At 35.6% G+C, this 22761-nt stretch overlaps 1 protein-coding gene across 1 annotated transcript in view; it reads right to left on the bottom strand.

Moving 5' to 3' along the window:
* LOC125237067 (irregular chiasm C-roughest protein-like) overlaps positions 1-18271 on the bottom strand; it is a 245446-nt gene extending 227175 nt beyond the window's left edge. Inside the window, exon 1 of the mRNA XM_048144010.1 lies at positions 18174-18271. The gene's annotated coding sequence lies outside the window, so the exon portion shown is untranslated. The remainder of the gene's footprint in view (positions 1-18173) is intronic.
* Positions 18272-22761: the final 4490 nt, after the last annotated feature.

Genomic DNA, 22761 nt, shown 5'->3' with positions numbered 1-22761 from the left:
CGAATTAGATAATGTATTGAAAAGGGACGGATATGTGCTAGTTATTTCTCTTTTTGGTAGGTCGGAGATTTCCACAGATAAGATACAAATGACACGCGAACTTCCACCGTTTTTCAAAACGGTGGAAGTTCGCGTAGTGTTGCTAGCCCGCGAATTTTCAAATTTGCCGCCTTTTTCTAGTGACAAGATTTGGTTGACGGTCTATAGCTGCAACCCCACTGATTTCTAACCTCTCCCTATATCTGGAGAACGGCTAAACCGATTTCGACGGTCGAAGTGTCTTTGTATAGAGGGAGCGGAGAGACGTGTGGGAAAAATATGGAATCTGGTCTGCGACTCTTGGGTCAAAAAATGTTGGACGGCCTGGCTAAACGGGGGGAGATATTGGGGGGGTGCTCGACCAAATGTCATAGAGGACCCTGGGCAGTTTTTGAGGCCGCCATTTTTTTTTTCAAAATGGCCGACTTGTTTTTTGTCGATTTTTCAAGTTTATCCTAGAGTGCTCAAATTTTGGTCATAGAATCTCTCTAGGGTCTAGATTAGAATGATATAAAAAAAAATTGAAAAATGCTACAAATGGGAAAAAAAATTCCACTTTTTTTGTATGGCAACTTTTAAACCGTAAGAGATAGCCGGGGGGTGCTCGATCAAATGTCATACAGGAGCCCGAGTAGAAAAAAGTTGCATCAAAAAAATTCAAAATGGCCGACTTTTTTTTTCAAGTTGGTCCGAGCGCGCTGAAATTTTGCATGCGGAGAGGTATGGGCCCTTAGAATACAAATGTCAAAAAAATTTTTTCGAAAATCCAAGATGGCCGCCGTTATGGCAAAATAATTTTTTCAAGTATTTTCGCGAGCCCAAAGAGCGAGCTTCAGGGTGGGAGGCCGAAGGCCGACCCCGCGGAGGGCCGCAGGAACGGGGCTCACCTTTAGGCTCCCACCCGGGCCAAATCAAAGTAATTTCACTGCGGGCATAAAGTGCTCCCATACAATTTCCTTACAAAAGTGTCTTAAACAAGCGTAACCGGCGGGCCGAAGGCCCAACGGTAGAGCTTCGGAGCCGAGCGAAGGCCGAAGGCCGAGCTCCGCGTAGGGCCTAAGGCCCGGAGCGTCCCTGATGGACTCGCCGGCGGTCCGGGAAGTTGGAAAAATACTTTCCAACTAAAATATTGATCCCAGCGAAAAATATTAAAGAACCTTTCTTGTAGGAAATATTATGAAGATTAATTCTGTGAAACATTAGTTTTGGCTGTGAGCCACCGATTTCGAGTTATTAACAAAAAACGGCCCATGAAATCTATTCAAAAATACTTTCCAACTAAAATATTGATTCTAGCGAAAAATGTTATAGAACCTTTCTTGTAGGAAATATTATTTAGATTAATTCTGTATAACATTATTTTTGGCTGTGAGCCACCGATTTCGAGTTATTAACAAAAAACTGCCCATGAAATCTATTTAAAAATACTTTCCAACTAAAATATTGATCCTAGCGAAAAATCTTATAGAACCTTTCTTGTAGGAAATATCGACTCTTTTATTTTAACCCTAGAATCCATTCGCTAGTTCGTGTTGCAATTCCACACTCGGTTAAAATACAACTTTGCTCCCTTGTATAACAAATAACTATTGCTTGTTTTTAATTATTGCACTGTCAGGAAAATCTAGTTAGTTTATAAATCGCGTGTAATGTCTAATCGGCTAGGAAAACCTTGTTTTTATACCGCGACCTTGATTTAATAGGGGGCCGGTCTCTCTTACCAACGTCATACTATGTTCAATGATTTTGAAACTAAGGATAAATTTATAGAAAATGGCGCGAAATTAAAATGTTGTATGGGACGATAAACAGTATAAATATTCACGATTTTTTTTTATATACTACGTCGGTGGCAAACAAGCATACGGCCCGCCTGATGTAAAGCGGTCACCGTAACCTATGGACGCCTGCAACTCAAACAGTGTCACATGCGCGTTGCCACCCCATTAGAAACTTGTACATTCCCTTTTTAACGCTTTGGGGCTAAAAGTATTGTATAACTAAAATATTGATCCTAGCGAAAAATCTTATAGAACCTTTCTTGTAGAAAATATTATGTAGATTAATTCTGTCTAACATTATTTTTGGCTGTGAGCCACCGTTTTTGAGTTATCAACAAGAAACGGCTCAAATATCTATTTAAAAATACTTTCCAACTAAAAAATTGATCCTAGCGAAAAATATTATAGAACCTTTCTTGTAGGAAATATTATGAAGATTAATTCTGTGTAACATTAGTTTTGGCTGTGAGCCACCGATTTCGAGTTATTAACAAAAAACGGCCCATGAAATCTATTTAAAAATAATATCCAACTAAAATATTGATTCTAGCGAAAAATGTTATAGAACCCTTCTTGTAGGAAATATTATGTAGATTAATTTTGTGTAACATTAGTTTTGGCTGTGAGCCACCGATTTCGAGTTATTAACAAAAACGGCCCATGTAATCTATTTAAAAATACTTTCCAACTAAAATATTGATTCTAGCGAAAAATGTTATAGAACCTTTCTTGTGGGAAATATTATGTAGATTAATTCTGTTTAACATTATTTTTGGCTGTGAGCCACCGAATTCGAGTTATTAACAAAAAATTGCCCATGAAATGTATTTAAAAATACTTTCCAACTAAAATATTGATTCTAGCGAAAAAACGTATAGAACCTTTCTTGTAGGAAATATTATGTAGATTAATTCTGTCTAACATTATTTTTGGCTGTGAGCCACCGTTTTTGAGTTATCAACAAAAAACGGCCCAAATATCTATTTAAAAATACTTTCCAACTAAAAAATTGATCCTAGCGAAAAAAGTTATATAACCTTTCTTATAGGAAATTTTATGTAGATATTTTCTGTTTAACATAATTTTTTGCTGTGGGCCACCGTTTACGAGGTATTGACGAAAAACGGAGCATGTAATCGATTAAAAAAAACTTTCTTACTAAATTATCCATTTATATATTGATCCTATCGAAAAAACGTACATAACCTTTCTTGTAGGAAATTTTATGTAGATATTTTCTGTTTAACATATTTTTTTGCTGTGGGCCACCGTTTACGAGTTATTTACGAAAAACTAAAAAATTGACTTTCAAGATCGAATGGCAGGGTACGGACCCCACCTCATGTCATGGCATTATTTTTCCATGGCTATTTAGACCCTCATCTTTCACTGGTAAAAATGACAGACTGCCTCAAGAACCTTTTTTGGAATTTTTTTTTTTACCACTTTGTACCGTTCTGGCACGGTGAAGGACCCGGCCAAATGATCTGGCATAAATACTATGCGACTTCTGAGGAACTCTATTTTCACTTTTTAATAATTCCAGGTTGCCTCAAACACCTTTTTTGGGCCTCAAAAAATTAAATCTTTAAAAATTCATAGCTCGATAAAGCCCCGCTCCCCAGCTGCCAGACTTGCAGACCTGATGTTGGCTATGATCAGAGAAGCATCTGAGCACCTTTCCAGGTTGCCTCAAGGACCTACTCCAAAATCCTGCCAGCTCTCCGTCTATTTGAGTCGTCGGCAACCCGAACCCTCCTTGGAACTTGTACACTCCTTTTTGCTGTGTACTTAACACAGCAAAAGGGAATGTACAAGTTTCTAATGGGGTGGCAACGCGCATGTGACACTGTTTGAGTTGCAGGCGTCCATAGGTTACGGTGACCACTTTACATCAGGCGGGCCGTATACTTGTTTGCCACCGACGTAGTATAAAAAAAAAAAAAAAGATTATTTTGAAAATTATGTAAAATATTTAAAATTGTTTGTTACATTTGATTTGACTATTTTACAAAATACTACCTCTATAATGAAATAAAATACCAAGTCATCATCCTCCTTGCGTTATTCCGGCATTTGCCACGGCTCATGGGAGCCTGGGGTCCGATTTGACAACTAACCCCAAGATTTGGCGTAGGCACTAGTTTTTAAGTTTTCCTTCACCGAAAAGCGACTGGAAAATATCAAATGACATTTCACACATAAATTCCGAAAAACTCATTGGTACGAGCCGGGGTCCGAACCAGCGCTTTTAACAATGCAATGAAATATGTATAAAATACCAAGTAAGTATAATTATTTTTGCATTTATTAAGTACGGAAGCATTTCAAATATTTGAAGCAAGAACGAAGATTTTATATAAGGAAGGACTAATAATTTACTTACATATACAATGTTTCAAGACTATCTTTAGTATCAAAGAAAATCACATCTCTTTGTTCTGCGAATATCGAATACTTGTTTAGATTTAGATATATACCAGCAATGAATAAACTGTAGAGATAAACTTTGTTTTCTATCCAGACAGAATATAAAGGAGAGACGTTAGCCTTACTATCTAGAGTAGAGACTAGTTCAAAGTAGAGACTGACAATACACCCTGTTTTCATTGAATTCCGTTAACTTTAAGGGAAGGTTTTTTAGATCAAATACAATTAATTTCTCTAAGAAACTAGCGTCTTAACTCTTACAGTTATCGAGTTCTTAAAAAAATATTATAAAAAAAAAAACATGAAAACAACCGAGCATCATTGTGTTTTTTCTGAATATGTCTGTTTTTTTTTAGATGAGCATATAATACGACAATAACGGTTTTTCGTGATAAATTAAATGAAATTCGTTTAATAGTTGACATAAAGTCCAAAAAATCGTATATAAGTATTAACCGCTTTGCAATATTGAGATTATGTACTTTAGAAGAAAACACAGCCCAGGAAAAAAAACTGTTTTTTTTTCATGTTTTTTTGTTTTTTAAGCCATAAAAAATCAGTTTTTTGCAACCCAGTGCAATAAGTATTTGTTAAGATTTTGGCTTGATGATTCTTAACAAATATACTGATGTTTTATTTTATGATTGAGTTGCTGTAGTTTTTTTTTTCAGTGTGTAAGTACTTTTGAAATATTTATAATTTAAGTTAGGTTTCCTTTATTATTTATTATGTCTTAACAAATTATAAATAGACTTTGTCAGACAAGTCTGTCAGTAAATAAGAACAAAGAAAACTATATGCATCCTATTCTTTAGGGTGCTATAGAAACGGATACCTATAGTTTTCTTCGTTCTTATTTACTGACAGACTTAAGACAGATTAAGTAAAACTATTAACAAGTTGTTAGAATTAAGTAAATAGGTTAAGTTATAAGCATAAAAATGAGCGCTAACTCGCCATCAAACGTCATAGTTTGGCGAGATATATAAAATTTGTAAAAGTGTACATGTTGTTCTGAATAAAAAAAAAAACTTGTTTGACAGAGTATATTACTTTCTCGACCAACCACCGTTACCAGTCTATTTTCTTACCAGTCTGTATCTCTATTCCACAAACTTGAAATGATCTTATCGTCTCTTCCTCTTAAAGTGAAATACGTCTTTCTGTATATATACAACAATCGAACTTCCGTTTTAATACAAAGAAACTTCGATTCTTACTTTACGAGCTGCGAGCGGAGAAATAGATAAACATGCATCATTGTAGCTGAGTAAATGTGTAATTCTCAAGCAAAAGGTACCACATTATCGCTTAGGCGTTAAGACGCTTTAAGAAGAGATTGGCATTCCTGAGATGAATCGATACACGGTGTATATATTAATATTTAACATGAGGAACCGAAAAATTTTTACAACGCGTTCCTGAGGCTAAAATAAGGAAAACTAAAATTATTAAAGGAAATAGGAGAATAGAGAAGGAGAATTCAGAAAAGTGTACATGACATTTTAGGAATACGTTTTTAAAATTCGGTTTCATTGTGTTACACCGTGTATTTATCATAATTTACCAGAAAACAAATTAACTTTAACTTTTAATGATCTGTTTGATATTATATTTGACTTTTTGACAAGCATTTAAAAAAAGCACACGCGACTCTTACACACATTCAGCGTGTGTGTTCCATACGGTCGAATGTCTTAATTTCGATTAGTATCGGACCTAAGGAGCCTAACTACATGTTTTTTTTTAAATAGATGAGATATTTTTTTTTCATACATAATAATTCAGCACGCAATGTATTATGTCGACATCAATTAGCGTACCGACCTAAACGTCATTATGACATGACGTTTATGTCATGTCAAATTAATTGGATAATGTAGGTACGTTGCTGTTTGGCCATATTTCAAAAAATACATACATACATATAATCACGCCTGTATCCCATAAAGGGGTAGGCAGAACACATGAACTAAGTTTCAGTGTCACTCTTGGCAAAAAGGGGTTGAAAGAAATCCAAAATTGTGACATTGCAGTGACAGGTTGCCAGAATCTCGCCTACACGCCACAATTTAACCCATACCCCACAGTCGACGTCTACGACACCCACGGGAAGAAAGGGGGTGGTGAAATTCTTAACACGTCACCACACGGTGTAAAAAATAATTACTCTTAAAAAAAATAAAAAAAAAATCAAAAAATAATTACTCTTAATTAATAACACTTTTTAACAAAATGATTGTCCTATACGATTCGTATCATCAGATACTATAACTGGATACATTATTCGCCCGTATGGAATCCACACGCTGTATATGTCTGCTAAGCACAAGACATTTCAATACTAAAATATAATCTTTGACATTTAAAATAAAATGATGCACATGCGACTTCTACTCACATGTATGTCTGTGCTAAGCACAAACAGATGCTTCGAGAATAAGTTAACTGTTTACTTGAAATGATCTGGCGTTCGAAAATAGTATGGCTACGGTTTAAAATGTATTTATATGTTAACAAAGAAAGGTTTTTATTGACTTTTGTTCACGGTACACAAATATTTAGCTTTTACCCGATTACAAGAAAGCAAAGAGGATCGAGTATTATAGAGAGGTACTGTCGAAGTAAAATGTGTAATCACAGTGCATAGACTGCCATCTCTTGATACAGGCTTAGAACTTTTGAACCTCAGTTTTGACAATTTGGCCCATATTCTTAGCTTGATATGCGTTAAAATGTCAAATATTAATATTAGCGCCATCCAGTAGCGATCATAAGTATTTTGACAAATATAAATCTTTTTGTAACTTTATGAAAGCTTTGAATTCACTAATTACTTATTTATATATTTATTAAATAAGGCTAGACTTAGTTATTTTATATTTTATTCCAGAAAGTATCCACAAACATAAAAGAAAAAAAATAAATTCACACTTCGAGTCGCTCAAAAGTACTTTGACACTAGTATAAAATGTCCTAGTCAAAGTGGAAAGATAGTTATATGAAAAACTTCTTCAATATTTGGTTGCAAATCCTTTAGCCTTACGAACAGCAACGCATCGAGCCGGCATGGAATCTACTAACTTCGTGATACGTTCGTAAGGGATCTTTGCCCACTCCATCTTAAGTGCTTCGAAAAAGCCTCTTTGTTAGAGTAGTTTCTGCACCTTACTCTGCGGTCCAGTTCTTCCCATAAATGCTCTATAGGATTTAGATCAGCACTTTGGCTAGGCCACTCAAAAACCTTCACTTTTTTCCTTTTCAGGAAAGCCTGGATGTGCTTGGATTTGTGCTTAGGGTCGTTATCGTGCTGAAAAATCCAACGAGGTGGCATATTCTCTCTGGCATATGGTATCATGTGTGTATTAAGTATGTTTTCATACACGAAACGATCCATTACCCCGTCAATCCTTACGAGAGGGCCGACACCGTGGCGTGAGAAACATCCCCAAACCATCACACTACCACCACCGTGTTTTACTGTGGGTACCTGGTATCGCACATCGTGACGTTTATTGTGTGGACGACGTACATACTTAATACCATCCGAAGACATCAGATTGAATTTGCTTTCGTCACTCCATAAAATTTTTGACCATTCGGCACTTGTCCACGATTTGTGACGAACTGCGAACGCCAATCTCGAAGCTTTGTTCTTCGCCGAGATATGCGGCTTTTTAGATGGACGTCTACCGTGTAATCCTTGCTCTATCAGACGTCGTTTAACAGTGGAAACATGAACATTTACATTGTAGTGTTCTTTTAATTCATCGTTGATCGTTATCGCGGATTTCCGTGGGTCTTCAGCGGACAACTTTTTAATCACGCGATCAGTTGTTAAAGTTGTTTTTCGAGGACGACCGCTTCTAGGCTTATTTTCGACACTGTTTCGAGCCTTGAATAATTTATTCCATATACTAATAAGCTGCCGTGATAGTCCAAACCTTCTTGCAACTTCAGCTTGCGATGTACCCTTCTTGAGTGCTGCTGCAACAGCTTCCTTTAAATCCTTCGAATATTCTTTTCGTTTTGGCATATTATTAGAGCACCTCTGCTAATTTATTTATAAATAAAATAGTGATCCTACGTTGGCCCGTTTGTAATTACAATGGAACGAAAAGTATTGTCAAAATAATTTTGAGCTTGTTGAATTGCTTTTTTTTGTGGCCAGTTTGATTAAGGCTTAGCAAGATAAAACTTTTTGCTTGTTTTGATAAGGTATTAGGCTGTTAATTACCTACGCATAAGTTTTATTTGGATAGCTAACAATTTATACTAAAATTTCAAAGTTATACTGTTGTTAAAATAATTTTGATCGCTACATCTGAGCGTACCCAAAGGTGTAATGCCATCTAGGCCACCGTACCTTTTTCTGTATGGTACTGAGGTAAGTTTTTTTCTTAGACTTTATCTGTCTATAGGGAGTTATATATTATATCGTCACTACTTTAAAAAAAACATGTATCTTCGTCTGTCAATGAAAAGAAAACTGTAGCAAGTATGTATGGAATGCATATAGACTTACTGCGTTTTAACTTTGAGGAGCAGCGTGAAATGAAATGAAATGAAATGAAATATTTATTTAACATAAAGATTTACAGACAATTAGTGAGATACGAGATTTTTTACAAGTAGTGACGATATGTCTTTGAAAAAAGGAAAATAGAAGGTCCATTTTTGACACCATCATCCTCCTTGCGTTATCCCGGCATTCGCATGGGAGCCTAGATTTTGACACCTAATCCCAAGATTCGGTGTAGACACTAGTTTTACAAAAGCGACTGCCATCTGACCTCCAAACCATAAGGGTAAGGTCACATCTCGGACTCTGGCGATCAAATATATGAAAGAGGCGCGTTCCTAGCACACAGTCTAAGCTCGTGTAGGTGAACGCGTACCGTGCTTGTATGAGTGAGATATGGCAGGTCGACTGTTAGCATTTTTGACAGGCGGTAACTGTGAGGTAACCGAGAGGGGGTGGGCAACACTTTTAGCGGGGAGCGGGAATGGTCGTACTGTGCGATAGTACTCTTTATTATACTGTGGTAATGTACAGTCAATAAATTGGAACCCTAGGCCACTGTAGAACTATGTCATAGTGACGTTATAAATCAGATTGTAAGAAATCTCTTACTGCTTGTCATGGTTGTAGAGTGGCCTAGGGTTCCAATTGGTTGACTGTATCCCTTATTTCAAAAACTGGCATTGTATGGAGAACGTGCACAGCGCCTCAAATGGTTACTGACAAGAACCAAAAGGGGGGGCTGTGGTTAGGGTTGCAAAAAAACGGTTTTATTTCTGGCTTGAAAAAAAAAAATGAAAAAAACAGTTTTTTTTCTGGAGTATTTTTTTTTCTTAAAGTATGAAATCTCAAAATTTGCAAAGTAGTTAATACTTTTATACGGTTTTTTAGACTTAATGTTAACTATTAAACGAATTTAGTCAAATAACTTTAATTTCTGGTCTTATAAAAGTATCATTTACGAAATCTGTAGTTGGTAGTTATCACTATTTACTGTTGGCAACACCGCCGCCTCTCCACGCTGCACGCAGCATCGGGGATTCCCCAATAAACGTTTGTATACTGAATGTTAATTGTATTAAAATGTACGTTATTGTTATCGAAACACGTTACAACTCACGAAAAACCGTCATTGTCGTATTATTTGTTCATCTGAAAAAAACACATATTTAGAAAAGAAACCATGGTGCTCGGTTTTTTTTCATGTTTTTTTTTAAAAAGAAAGGCGATTGCAAGACATCTGGCCTGCTTATGCTTAGCTGCTGACTGTACTGTTCTAAGAATACGATATTGACAACTTACGGACCACCTACTTTGACATTTGATAATGATTTAGCAAGGTAATGATCTCAAGTTAAAAATCCATACTTCCATATTACTAATAAATGGGAAAGTGTGTGTCTGTTTGTTTGTCCGTCTTTCGCGGCAAAACGGAGCGACGAATTGACGTGATTATTTAAGTGGAGATAATTGAAGGGATGGAGAGTGACATAGGCTACTTTTTGTCTCTTTCTAACCCCCCACTTCCCTAAAACAGAGGGGGGGGGGGCGTTTGTATGGAGCGTTCCGTAATTTTCGAATTTAAAGCTAGTTGTGTGTAAAGGGCGGAAAGTGATGGATTACGAACGAGAGGCTGTTATAAGCTCGACGCCGAAGGCGGAGGGCTTTAATAACACGAGTTTGTAATCCTCCAGCGCCCGTGATATACTCAATATTTTTCATAAGCATCACACTCTCGAAGTAATGCTAATGGGCAAATTTTTAACAAAATGCATTGAAATACCTACGCTGACATTTCGAACATTCGTCCGCCATCTTGTAATTTTTGACAGGTCGTGGAAGGCCCCACTCAGGTATTCACTTTACTGCCCTAGGGCGGTAAAATAGCTGAATATTAAGTATCAGTATGCAGGCATGTAATAACACCGTTTACGAGCGAGTGTGATGAAAAATATATTGATATATTGATATATTCATGCTCCGTTTTGCCGTGAAAGACGGATAAACAAATAGACACACACACTTTCTTAATTATAATATTAGTATGGATGTACTATTTCGATTGGAAATCGTTCGCTTTTCTAATACTTATTGAAGTGGAATAAAATTGTACAAATCATTTATCTTTATTACAAAAGCAGGAAACAATAATTTAATAACATTTTCAAATCATAAATCTATTCGAATAATAATATAATAGTAGCAAAGTAAGTTATTAAAAATAAATGTCTTAATTCTATTTAATTTTTCAAACTACTTAGTAACCTATTACGAATGAAATAAAGATTAAATTGTGTTGAATATTTCAGTAAATTTAAGACATTTTGAAAGTTAAATTGATAATATATTTTTGGTAAGCGTCGCCTAAAGGTACGCTACCTTTTTGAAGATGAGTTTATAATAATATTATGATAAACTACAAATTAAGTTTGTACGCTGTGTGATGTTGGTCAAATTGTATAGGATACAAAAAGATTACTTGGCTATGGTTTGACCTTAAGGTTGTCTGGAAGTAGAGATGGGCCGAATATGGACTTTGCCGAATACGATAATTTCTTACCGAACCGAACATTCGGCCGAATATTCGGTTACGCCATATTCTTAAGGCGGATGTTAAGATTAAAACTGTGAAAAGATTGACTTAATGATTATTGATTACATAACTAAAACTAAGTTTTTATGATTTAGCGGATGGCTATAAAACTTAGCTAAAACAACACTGAAATCTTCTCAGTTACGGTTTTTTTTACTTTTTTAGAAAACAATACAATTGTACCTGTACCTATTTATGTTTTGACGAATATCACAGAATATATAATAGTATAATAAAATTGTGTCTTTTTAGTAGTTCCTTAGAATGCTACTAAAATAGGAGCTTATTATCCTATGGAATACGTAATATCTTCATTAGTTATTTACTTTGTTTATTCGGTAAATATTCAGCAATGCAACCGAATTATTCGGCCGAATCCGAACATTGAGAATATGCCGAATACCGAATATTTACCGAATATTCGGCCCATCTCTATCTGGAAGAAATCGTTCTTTAAGCGATAAGATCGCCTGTTGTTTACCTTTATTCGTGTTGTTTCTATATTTTGTATTGTTTCTTTTTATCAAGTTGTGCAATAATTATTATTTGCACTGAATTGTATTGTTTGACGACCGGTCTGGCCTATCGCATAGTGACCCTGCCTGCTAAGCCGCGGTCCTGGGTTCGAATCCTAGTAAGAGCATTTATTTGTGTGATAACTATTTTTGTTATGTTAATTGTTTATTTTCTAAACATTGTGTATAAATATTTATTTATTTAAACTGCATTTCACAAATGTACAAAAAAGAGTACAAATGGCGGACTTAATGCCTTGAGGCATTCTCTACTAGTCAACCATCGGGCTAAACAGAAACAGTTAGTTAAAAAATAATTATGATATGTAAAATGTATATTTTACCAATAAAGATCTGTATTCTGTATGTCCACAACACAAGCCTTCTTGAGCTTACCGTGGGACTCAGTCAATGTGTGTAAGAAATAATGTCCTACATATTATATTTATTTATTTACAAGTACTATTTATTTATTTTCACTTTATTAAAACATCTTACGTTTCAATCGCTTCCATTTAATTTTATGTAACTTTTATTGTTCACACGATGCACGATATATCTTTTGTATGACTACTAAGCGGAATCCGAACCGATTGAAACATGATTTGTGTTATCTGTATTTTTGCGACATTGTCATTTCCTGGTATCCGTTTGCTTTTGTACCTCACATGAGAGTGTATTTATATTGAATGGTTGATATTTTTAACATATGTATGTATTTGTGAAGTTATTACTTTATTATTAAACACTTATCGCAAATGAAATATTATCTCCCGGAAGTCCCATTATAGCTTATAAATAGGCTTAGTTATATGAGAGCATTTCCGCCAACAAACTGAAATACGTATTTTTATAATTTTAGAACAAAACGGGACTTAATCGCGTAAACACTTAGGTTATTTTTTCTGAATAAATGATTTATTTATTTATTTCATTTTATGAAATACGTATGTGAACTCATAAACTGCAAGCGTCTATAGGCTATGTTAGCCGCTCACCATATGACTGACTTAGTACTACTTGCCACCGAAAAAAACATAAATAATACGCTCTGACTTAGTCACCAGAAAATATTACTAATAAAATGCTTATAAAAATTGTCATCTGATTTTACTGACAAACTGGATATGCCAGAGCATACTTACTCTATCACTCTATTAACATTATTAACACTATTGAACCATAAATAACCCAAAATCTTTAACACTGGCCACTTTTAACCTCGCATCCATAAATTTAAGAAAAAAACGCCAGCGCTTTGAGAAAACACCTGTTTTTGAAATAAGAATCCCGGCCGCTGGTTAGTTTTTTGTTTTTTTTTTTACGCCAAGAACGGGTTTCGTGGAACCATGGGAACGGGCCTACGACAGGTGTTGGCTACTGGCTATATTGCCATTGCTAAGAGATTGTGAGTCACTTGACCTTGAGATTGTTTTTGAGAGGAGAAACTGTCAGCTTAATTTTAATTAAAAATTAAAATATCTCTCATTTATTGTCATATATTCGGTAGGTACGTTATAAAAAAATATGTTTATTGCATAGGTCAGGTCCTTAACTTTAGCTTTAGTTTTAATTAGTGGAGTGAAAATGGCAACATCACAATAATGACAAGCATATTTCTATTTTATTTTATTATCAGTTATTATCGTTCGTTTCTGAAAAATGTGAAGGCCACATTTCACTGGTTATCATTATCCAGCGCTTTACTCGAGTCGAAAGTCATTGTGATCGTAACAACATCGGTTTTGTTTTTGGGTCCAGGACTGTGACTAAAATTACGAAATTGGTTAGCGACGGGATCCGGGATCGGAGCCGATTTTGAGTTTACAATTTGTAAAGGATTCTTATAAAACTGTATAATCAAAATTAGCCGAATTTTATTTTATAACTTTTCTGATGGTCGCTCACAATGATTGATTCATGCTAAATGTACAAATGATGTGTTATATTAGATGCATTAGGTAATTTAAAAGTTAAATAAAATGAAAAAAAAAACCTTTTTGCTAAAAAATGCGTTTAAAAAATATGCGCAACTTTTCTTGGGTTATATATATAGACTAAAGCTACTGTGTTTATAATCAAGGACCGTGTGCTTGTTTACCATTCACGTCTGTTAAATAACCACAAAATTTTAATTTTGAAAAAACTCCTTACATAGTGGACCGATTTCCACCAAACATGGCTAAGAACTGTCCAGACTAATTCAGCTTTCAAACAAAAAAAAACTAAATCTAAATCGGTTCCTCATTTCGGGAGCTACTACGATGCCACAGATAGACAATCACACATACAGACAGACACGTCAAACATACAACACCCGTCGTTTTTCCGTCAGTGGTTAAAAATAGTAATCGAGAGATGCACTGGGTACATAGCCGAATGGCACAAACGCTCACAAAACGCTCGTAGATATCTATCTCTACCGCTCTTGCGGAATTGGCTTCTCGCCGTGGTGAATCCCGGGTTAAATACGGTATTAGTTTTATTATTCGTTGTGAAGGGTTAAGTTTTTTAGTGTTTGTTTAGGGCACAGGATGCGTGGCCTGTTAGTGTTATTGTAGCAGAAACTGGGTTAAAAGAAACTTTTGGCACGGAGTTTTGTGTCCAAAATCTGATGCCTATCTATGCGGTGCTCCAATGTAGACCTTTTCAAAACACGCTTAAGTGGATATTAGGCTGTAGACAAAGCCACGCGAGTCAGTTGACATCTTTGGCACATCTCGGACACTGGCGATGAAATATAATATAATATATGAAAGAGGCGCGTTCCTAGCACACAGTCTAAGTTCGTGTAGGTGAACGCGTACCATGCTTGTATGAGTTAGATATGACAGGTCGACTGTTCGCGTATTTGTCAGGCGGTCACTGTGAGGTAACCGAGAGGGGGTGAGTGGCACTTTCAGCGGGGAGCGGGAGTGGCCATACTGTACGATAGTACTCTTTATTATACTGTGTCTTTGGTGTGCAAAGGGTTAAGAATGTTGTAAATCAAATTATCAATAATAAAATAGTCCCGTGTGGTGACGGGTTGAGAATTTCACCACCCCCTTTCTTCCCGTGGGCGCGTAGAAGTCGACTGTGGTATATTGGTTCCCTTGTGATGTTGGCGTGGCGATGGGCTGGCAATCTGTCACTATCAGAACTTTGTTTTCTTTCAACCCCCTTAATTACCAAGAGTGGCACTGAAACTTGAGTAGTTTCATGTGCTCTGCCTACCCCTTTATGGAATACAGGTGTGATTGTATGTATGTATGTTTTTACAAGCTTTTATTTAACTTTCCTTGTTAGTATGGTAGTTTGGATCAAAACGTAGAAGCTAAATTTGACCCACTTCCTGATTTCCGATTGAGCTGAAATTTTGGACACAAATGTAAATCACGTGACAATGCAATATTATGGTATCATGGAGCTGATCTGATGATGGAGCAGAAAGGTGGCATAGGAACTCTGTTATGGAATGTCGTATCCCCATCGAGTAAGGGGTTTTAGAAACGTCTCGGAGAGCAGTAGATGACTGTTGAAAGAAAGGTACAGTCGGTGATAAAAGCTTGTGCCAAAAATGAAATTTTTGCAAAAGTTATTATTACTTATTTGTTTCCAGTATTACAAGAGGGGGTAACCGCACTGAGAGAAAATACAACCAGTTTTCATGTTCGTTCAACAAGTTTTTTGGTTGAAATAGCGCCTGAAACGTGTTAACAGGTTCAAACAACAAGCTACTTGTCATTTGAATCGGCAATATATTTGAATCAACAAGTCGATTTTATAAAACAACCTGACACATATTGTTTTAAACATACGTTTGGCTGATTCAAACAGATAAACAAAAGAAAAAACAAGTCGAACTTGTTAAATTCACAATGCAAATTTCTCTCAGTGCGGAGTAAAGAATGCAAAAATATCGAAAACTATCGTCTCTTTTGCGTAACTTACTGACCGGTTATGCCAATCACTCAGGTTCTAGCCAGATCTAGTCTAACAGGCTAAGCTAGGTCTAAACAGTTCTTGTCACGCGACAAAAATTATCTACCCTATGTTTAATTTAATATTCCTGTTGAAAAAATCATAGGTATGTGTGAGCAAGTAAAAAAAGTTTTTCGGAATTTTTGTACGTGCGCTATAGCTATTATATGAATTTTTTTAAAGATATCTGTGGCCTATTTCACAACAATTGTCGCCCAATAGTTACTGCAAATTTTTCCGTTGATTGCCTGTTCATCATCCTCCTTGCATTATCCCGGCATTTACCACGGTTCATGAGAGCCTGGGGTCCGCTTTGACAACTAATCCCAAGATTAGGCGTAGGCACTAGTTTTGCAAAAACGACTGCCATCTGACCTTCCAACCCGAAGGGTAACTAGGCCTTATTGGAATTAGTCCGGTTTACTCACGATGTTTTTCCTTCGCCGAAAAGCGACTGGCAAATATCAAATGACATTTCACACATAAGTTTCGAAAAACTCATTGGTACGAGCCCGGGTTCGAACCCGCGACCTCCGGATCGTAAGTCGCACGCTCTTACCGCTAGGCCACCAGCGCTTCCGTTCATTGCCTGTTCCACAAGGAAATCCTCACTATTTTGAAAAAATCTCGTATCTCACGCTGCTCCTCAAAGTTAAAACGCAGTAAGTCTATATGCATTCCATACATACTTACTACAATTTTCTTTTCATTGACAGACGAAGATACAAGTTGTTTTAAAAGTAGTGACGAAATATTGACGCTGAGTAACAATGTTACTTATCAACCTAGAAATAGTCACAGAATTGTGTGTCAAGTGTCAATGTCACTGACAATGACACATCTAACGCTTTGACAATATAGGCGTGTTTAGTTATTTGCGAGCACTTTGGCCTTTTCGATAATATAAGAAAGTGACTGTATACATACATTGACCAGTCGATTTACGATAAAGGTAGGTACTTTCAATCCGGAGGTCGCGGGTTCGAACCCCGGCTCGCACGAAGTTTTTCGGAACTTATGTGCAATGTCATTTCATATTTGCTAATCGCTTTTCGGTGAAGGAAACAGATTTTCCTATTAAGGTCTAGTTTATCCATAGGATTTGAAGAAGACGCTTAAAAACTCTAGCTAACGCCAATTCGTGGACCTACTGAACCCAAGGGTGTCATGATCAGTGGCAAAAAACCGGGAAAAAGCTCCGGAAATCATGAAAATATAAAAAATATGTGAAACAACAAAATGCGGTAAACGAAAATGGAAACCCTTTTTCATTGGAGCAAAGGGACGGTTAAGTTATAAAACGCCTACATACTAACTTAACCCTTAAATGCATGACCTTTGCAATGATTTACTCAAATTTGAATTTTGACATGTGACAACATGGTACTGCGTTGACAGCAAAAAACAATGTTTTAACCCTTAAATGCATAATTATAAAACGCCTACATACAACATTTTTATTCTTAACCCTTAAATGCATGAAATCTTTCGGGTTATTCAATGATTTTTTGCCTCTACTCAAATTTGAATTTTAAGACAGTATCGTATTCTTATCAGGATGTAGAGAAAAATTTTTTTTCGCAAAAAAATATACAAGCGTCGGTCGAATCTTACAAAGAATAACCTACTTTTTCCTGAAGAATACGATTTCAACCACGCATTTTTGATGTAAAAACAAAAGAAAATAGTATATGACTTTTGTAATTTTTGGAGAATAAAAATGTTGATGCATATGATGCATATCTATATACATTATGCATTTAAGGGTTAAAACATTGTTTTTTGCTATCAACGCAGCATTGAATGCATAATATCATTAAAATGTAAGAAAAAATACTTGATGAAAATATATTTCATACATTTCGCTATGGCATGCATTTATCGCGATAAATAATAACGCGCCTAAGACTAACTGGCCATAATTATGTTAAAATTAAACTGAAACCTCAATAAAAACATTAAATTTTGACTTACGTACTACATGGCAGTATATCAAAGCTTTCTTAATTACCTTCCAGCGATAACAATATCGCATTCATTTTATTTAAACTTAAGTCCAAAAACAAAATTATACCTATCCGATTCAATTACTTAGATAATAATTATATATTGTTTTTATTTAATATACAAAGTTACTCGAAATCTTTAACCTTACTGAAAACCGTGTACTTATTATACGAGTAAAACTAATAAAAGTAATGCACTTTTATTACAATGTTGCACTAAAGACCTGTCAAGTGTTATATTTATAACACCATAAATTAACTCTACTCAAAGATAAACATCACTGGCACAATTCATATACCATATTAAATTTAAAAAAAACTTACCGTAAAACGAAATACAATCCAAATCACAACACTGGCCAACAGTTCCAAATAAAAAAAATAAACGTCAAACACAGATCGCGATTCGAATCGGCGTTCCAAATTTGAATTCACACGCACGTACTCCGCGCTCGAAGCGTAGCTAGGTACTGGCAGCCGGGAGATTTCCCGCCCTTTGTCATAGAGTATTACAGACGGTCTATGAATAAATTATTTTTAATTTTAATTTCGGTGGTGCGTGAAATTGGGCTTTGACTGTGGCGCTTAGTGCCAAAGGTTTTAAAAGGTTTTTTGAGTTACATGTTGGTACATGGGTGATATGTGAATTGTTTATGAGTAAATTGTGAGTTGAGCTATAGGTGATTTAATATCAGAGGATTTTCTAGTAACATCGGGTACATAAGTAATACATTTTATTTGGAACTTAGTCAAAAGTCTGAATTTTGCAACGAAATAAAGTTTGGTTAAAGACATTAAAAAGTCCAACCTCTTTAAGAAGTCGGTTCTTTTCTTGAGATTTAGAACATCTTGGAACAAAATTACTAGAGGTAAATAAAAAAAAATACTAACTTTTAAAACAAATAAATAACATGATGAATATCTTCTTTCAGAACCTAATTATATATTATGTATTTTGTAAATATATTATTTTTTTATTAAATAAAATATATTATTTTGCTTTCATGTTCCACGTCCTATAGAGCCAAAACAACTTACTAGCTTTTTCCAGCGGCTTCGCTCGCGTTATAAAGAGACAGTAGCCTGTGTCACTCTCCATCCCTTCAACTATCTCCACTTAAAAAATCACGTCAATCCGTGTGTCCATTTTGACATGAAAGACGGACAAACAAACAGACACACACGCATTTCCCATTTATAATATTAGTATGGATAACAGAATACTTAGTTATTTATTGCAAATAAAAAATAAGATATTTTCTTATAGTGAGCCTTTTCTATCAGATATTTTGGCGCTCATCCGTGTGAGATATTATTGAAGCTTATATAAGTCCCTATTTTTTTTTTCTATAACGTAGTCCAATAAAATCAAGTCTTTAGTGTTCTTTACATATCCCGCACCTTTTTTGGTCTTCTCTGTTTGGCCAAAAGGTTGACTGGTAGAGAATGCCATGTAGCATTAAGTTCGCCTTTTGTAACTGTATATTTTTACTGTGCAATAAAGTTTAAATAAATAAATAAGCTCATACTATACATATTTACGAGTAATTACTTTGAGCAAATTTTAATCTTCGCCGTTAAATTAACTCTTTGATCTTAGCGAAATAATTTACATTCTGTGCAAGGTTTATAACTTAGTTCGACCTGGCACACAGTCATGAACTATTAGGGCGTTTTCACATTATCCGATCCGATATCGGATGTAGGAAGGATGTTAAAAGCAGAAATCAAAGATGGCGCTTTTTATATATGTAAAGTTCGTGCAATCACACCTCGGTCAATGGCGATCAAATATGATCAAATATCTACACTGAGAGAAATTTGCATTGTGAATTTAACAAGTTCGACTTGTTGCGGTTTATCCGTTTGAATCAGCCAAACGTATGTTTAAAACAATATGACATTGTGTCTGGTTGTTTTTATAAAATCGACTTGTTGATTCAAATATATTTCCGATTCAAATGACAAGTATTTTAACCAAAAAACTTGTTGAACGAACATGAAAACTGTTTGTTTTTTCTCTCAGTGTAGGATCAAGCGCAGACTTCTGGCCGAAAAGTGTGGTTTTTCGGCGGTTCCGGGGCAACCTGTCGAATCCAACACCGGGGCAAACGATACAACGGAGCCACGCTGTGACGTCATCGCCCAAATCAATTGTTTAATTCTATTTTTATTGTTTTCCCTATTATAATTTGTTCTCTTTATTTTCTCTCTTTTATGTTATCTAACTTTCGTGACGCATTGGTTTTACTGTAATGTCATGTAAACATGTTTTTTCTAATGAAAATAAATAAATATGCATCGTAAGGAAACCGGACTAATCGAAATAAGACCTAGTTACCCCTCGAGTTGGAAGGTCGGATGGCAGCCGCGTAAAACTAGTGTCTACGCCAAATCTTGGGGCTAGTTATTAAAGCGAACCCCAGGCTCCCATGAGCCGTCATGTGGCAAACGCAAGGAGGATGATGATGATTTACGAGTCTTCGTAAATGACACGATAAGTCCGACATCCATTGTCTAAATAATTCCCTTTCACAAAATGGCCGCTGAACAATTGGACAGTGTTATGGAATAAGCGATCAAGCGACAGTTAGTTGAAATCGAGAAAATGAGCTAGAAAGATTTGAAATTTGAATCAGTTGTTGTAAGTTCATTTATAAAGCAAAAAAGTTAATTTTGACATTGAACCTATAAAAGTGTTCATAATTTAAATTGATAAAAAAAATAACACCATACCTATTCAAGTTTCGAAGTTATTAACGTTTTTCCGCTTGATTCTTTATTGAACTAATACTGCGATGACGTTAATTTATTTCGCCGTAGCGTACTATGAGACATATTTTGTCGCTTGATTCTTTAATGCAAATTGTTAGAGGTAAAGTGAATACTGGAATAAAATAAAATTCCATATATGTATTTGAGTAAATAGTGCTATTGTAAATAAATTAACAACAATGTTTTCCTCCACAATGATTAGGACTAATCCGTCTAACAATTTAGTTTTGTTCTGCAATCAACTTTTTTTAATAAATGTCAAAAAAATCAGCATATATGGCAAAATTGGCATTGTAACTAATAATAATTCATTAGTACTAGCCAGGATTACACACATAAGATATTGATGATATAACAAAACCTCTTGATACTTAGTTCTCATTAAGCGAAATATCCTGCAATTTCAAATATGTAACAACGAATTAAACGACACCAATAGGGCGGTTAAATCGATATTGCGTTTATAAATCATCAAAACTTTAAACGAAAACGAATTAATAACATCTTTACGGCGTTTAACTCGATTTTGCGATTTAGAATATACGCTTATTATAATTTGTAAAAGTAAATTTGGCGTTCAATTCGTTTTTACGTAACGACTTAGTACACAGGGCCATACAAATTTTAACGTGTCGCTTGATTCTACCCCTTAAAATAAGGCTGTAAGCATGATTTTTCAACAAAGAAATAATCAATACTATAGATTATCACATTTATATCCGAACTGCATTCATAACTTTTTTTTCGGATTTTGGCGCTTAGTTCGCTATTCCATAACACCGTCCAATTTGGAAATAGACTTTTGATAAGACCTGGATAAATGGAGCCGCTTTAATAAATCATTCCTAATGAGATTTCACACTTTTTGGTAACTTTTCGAAAGTTTTATTACTGTGCTTATAGGATTACTCATTTGTTATACAAATATTACTGTAGAAATGTAGATTCGTATCATGCTTCCAATTTTATCACTTATCCACGTGGATAAGACATCTGTCACTCTCACACTGCCACTCTTACATATTTGCCAAAGCGTGACGAACACTCTATCCACATAGATAAATGATAAAATTGGAAGCATGATACACCGGCAGTACCTAACTTTTACCACGCCTAGGATAAGACCTTATTGGAATTAGTCCCGTTTCCTCACAATGTTTTCCTTCACCGAAAAGCGACTGGCAAACATCAAATGACATTTCGCACATAAATTCCGAAAATCTCATTGGTGCGAGCCGGGGTTCAAACCCGCGACCTCCGGAACGAAAGTCGCACGTATTTACTGCTAGGCTACCAGCGCTTCGCATGCTAGCATTTTTAAATACATATATAGCAGAATAAGCAACAAATTGTCAAAATTACACCTGTAATAGGTATTAGGTACACTATCCCCTACCACTAGACCCTACTCATAGTGTTTTGTTCCTGCCGGTGAGTAAGGCTGCGAGAGCTCAACGAGGGTGCCGTGTGCTGATGACGGGAGGACTTACGGTAAACTGACTTATTCCGTCTATTGTCCTTTGAGTCGTCGGCAACCCGAACCCTCCTTGGAACTTGTGCACTCCTTTTTGCTGTGTATTTAACACAGCAAAAGGGAAACAAGTTTCTAATGGGTTGGCAACGCGCATGTGACACTCTTTGAGTTGCAGGCGTCCATAGGTTACGGTGACCGCTCTCCATCAGGCGGGCCGTACGCTTGTTTGCCACCGACGTAGTATAAAAAAAACTATCGTACAGTCAATAACACAACTATGAATATACAGACAAAGTGCCATTGATATGTATACACACTTTAATGTACACTTGTGCAGACATAAAATATCAGGCAGTTCTGCACTACACATAGGGACGGCCTTTTTTATCGTCTATTTTGTATTCATTTTGTATTCACTGTGTTGTTGACTGTACTTATATGTATGTAAATAAAGCTATTCTTTTATATTCTGACAAATTAAATTTACTCTAGGGGCTTTAGGAGCAGAATGTAAGATATTTGTGAGTGTGTTTAGAAAAACGTTCCACTTTGTCGGTTACCATTGAGGCGAGATTTGCTGTATCTTTATATAAATAAACTGACAAAGCGGCTTTATAGCAATCGACAAAGTGGGGACGTTTTCCCGTGCACACTCACATTTCT

Source organism: Leguminivora glycinivorella, chromosome 20 (assembly GCF_023078275.1).
Source record: "Leguminivora glycinivorella isolate SPB_JAAS2020 chromosome 20, LegGlyc_1.1, whole genome shotgun sequence".
In the NCBI taxonomy this organism is placed as follows: Eukaryota; Metazoa; Arthropoda; class Insecta; order Lepidoptera; family Tortricidae; genus Leguminivora; species Leguminivora glycinivorella.
This window is presented reverse-complemented; position numbering and strand designations above follow the sequence as displayed.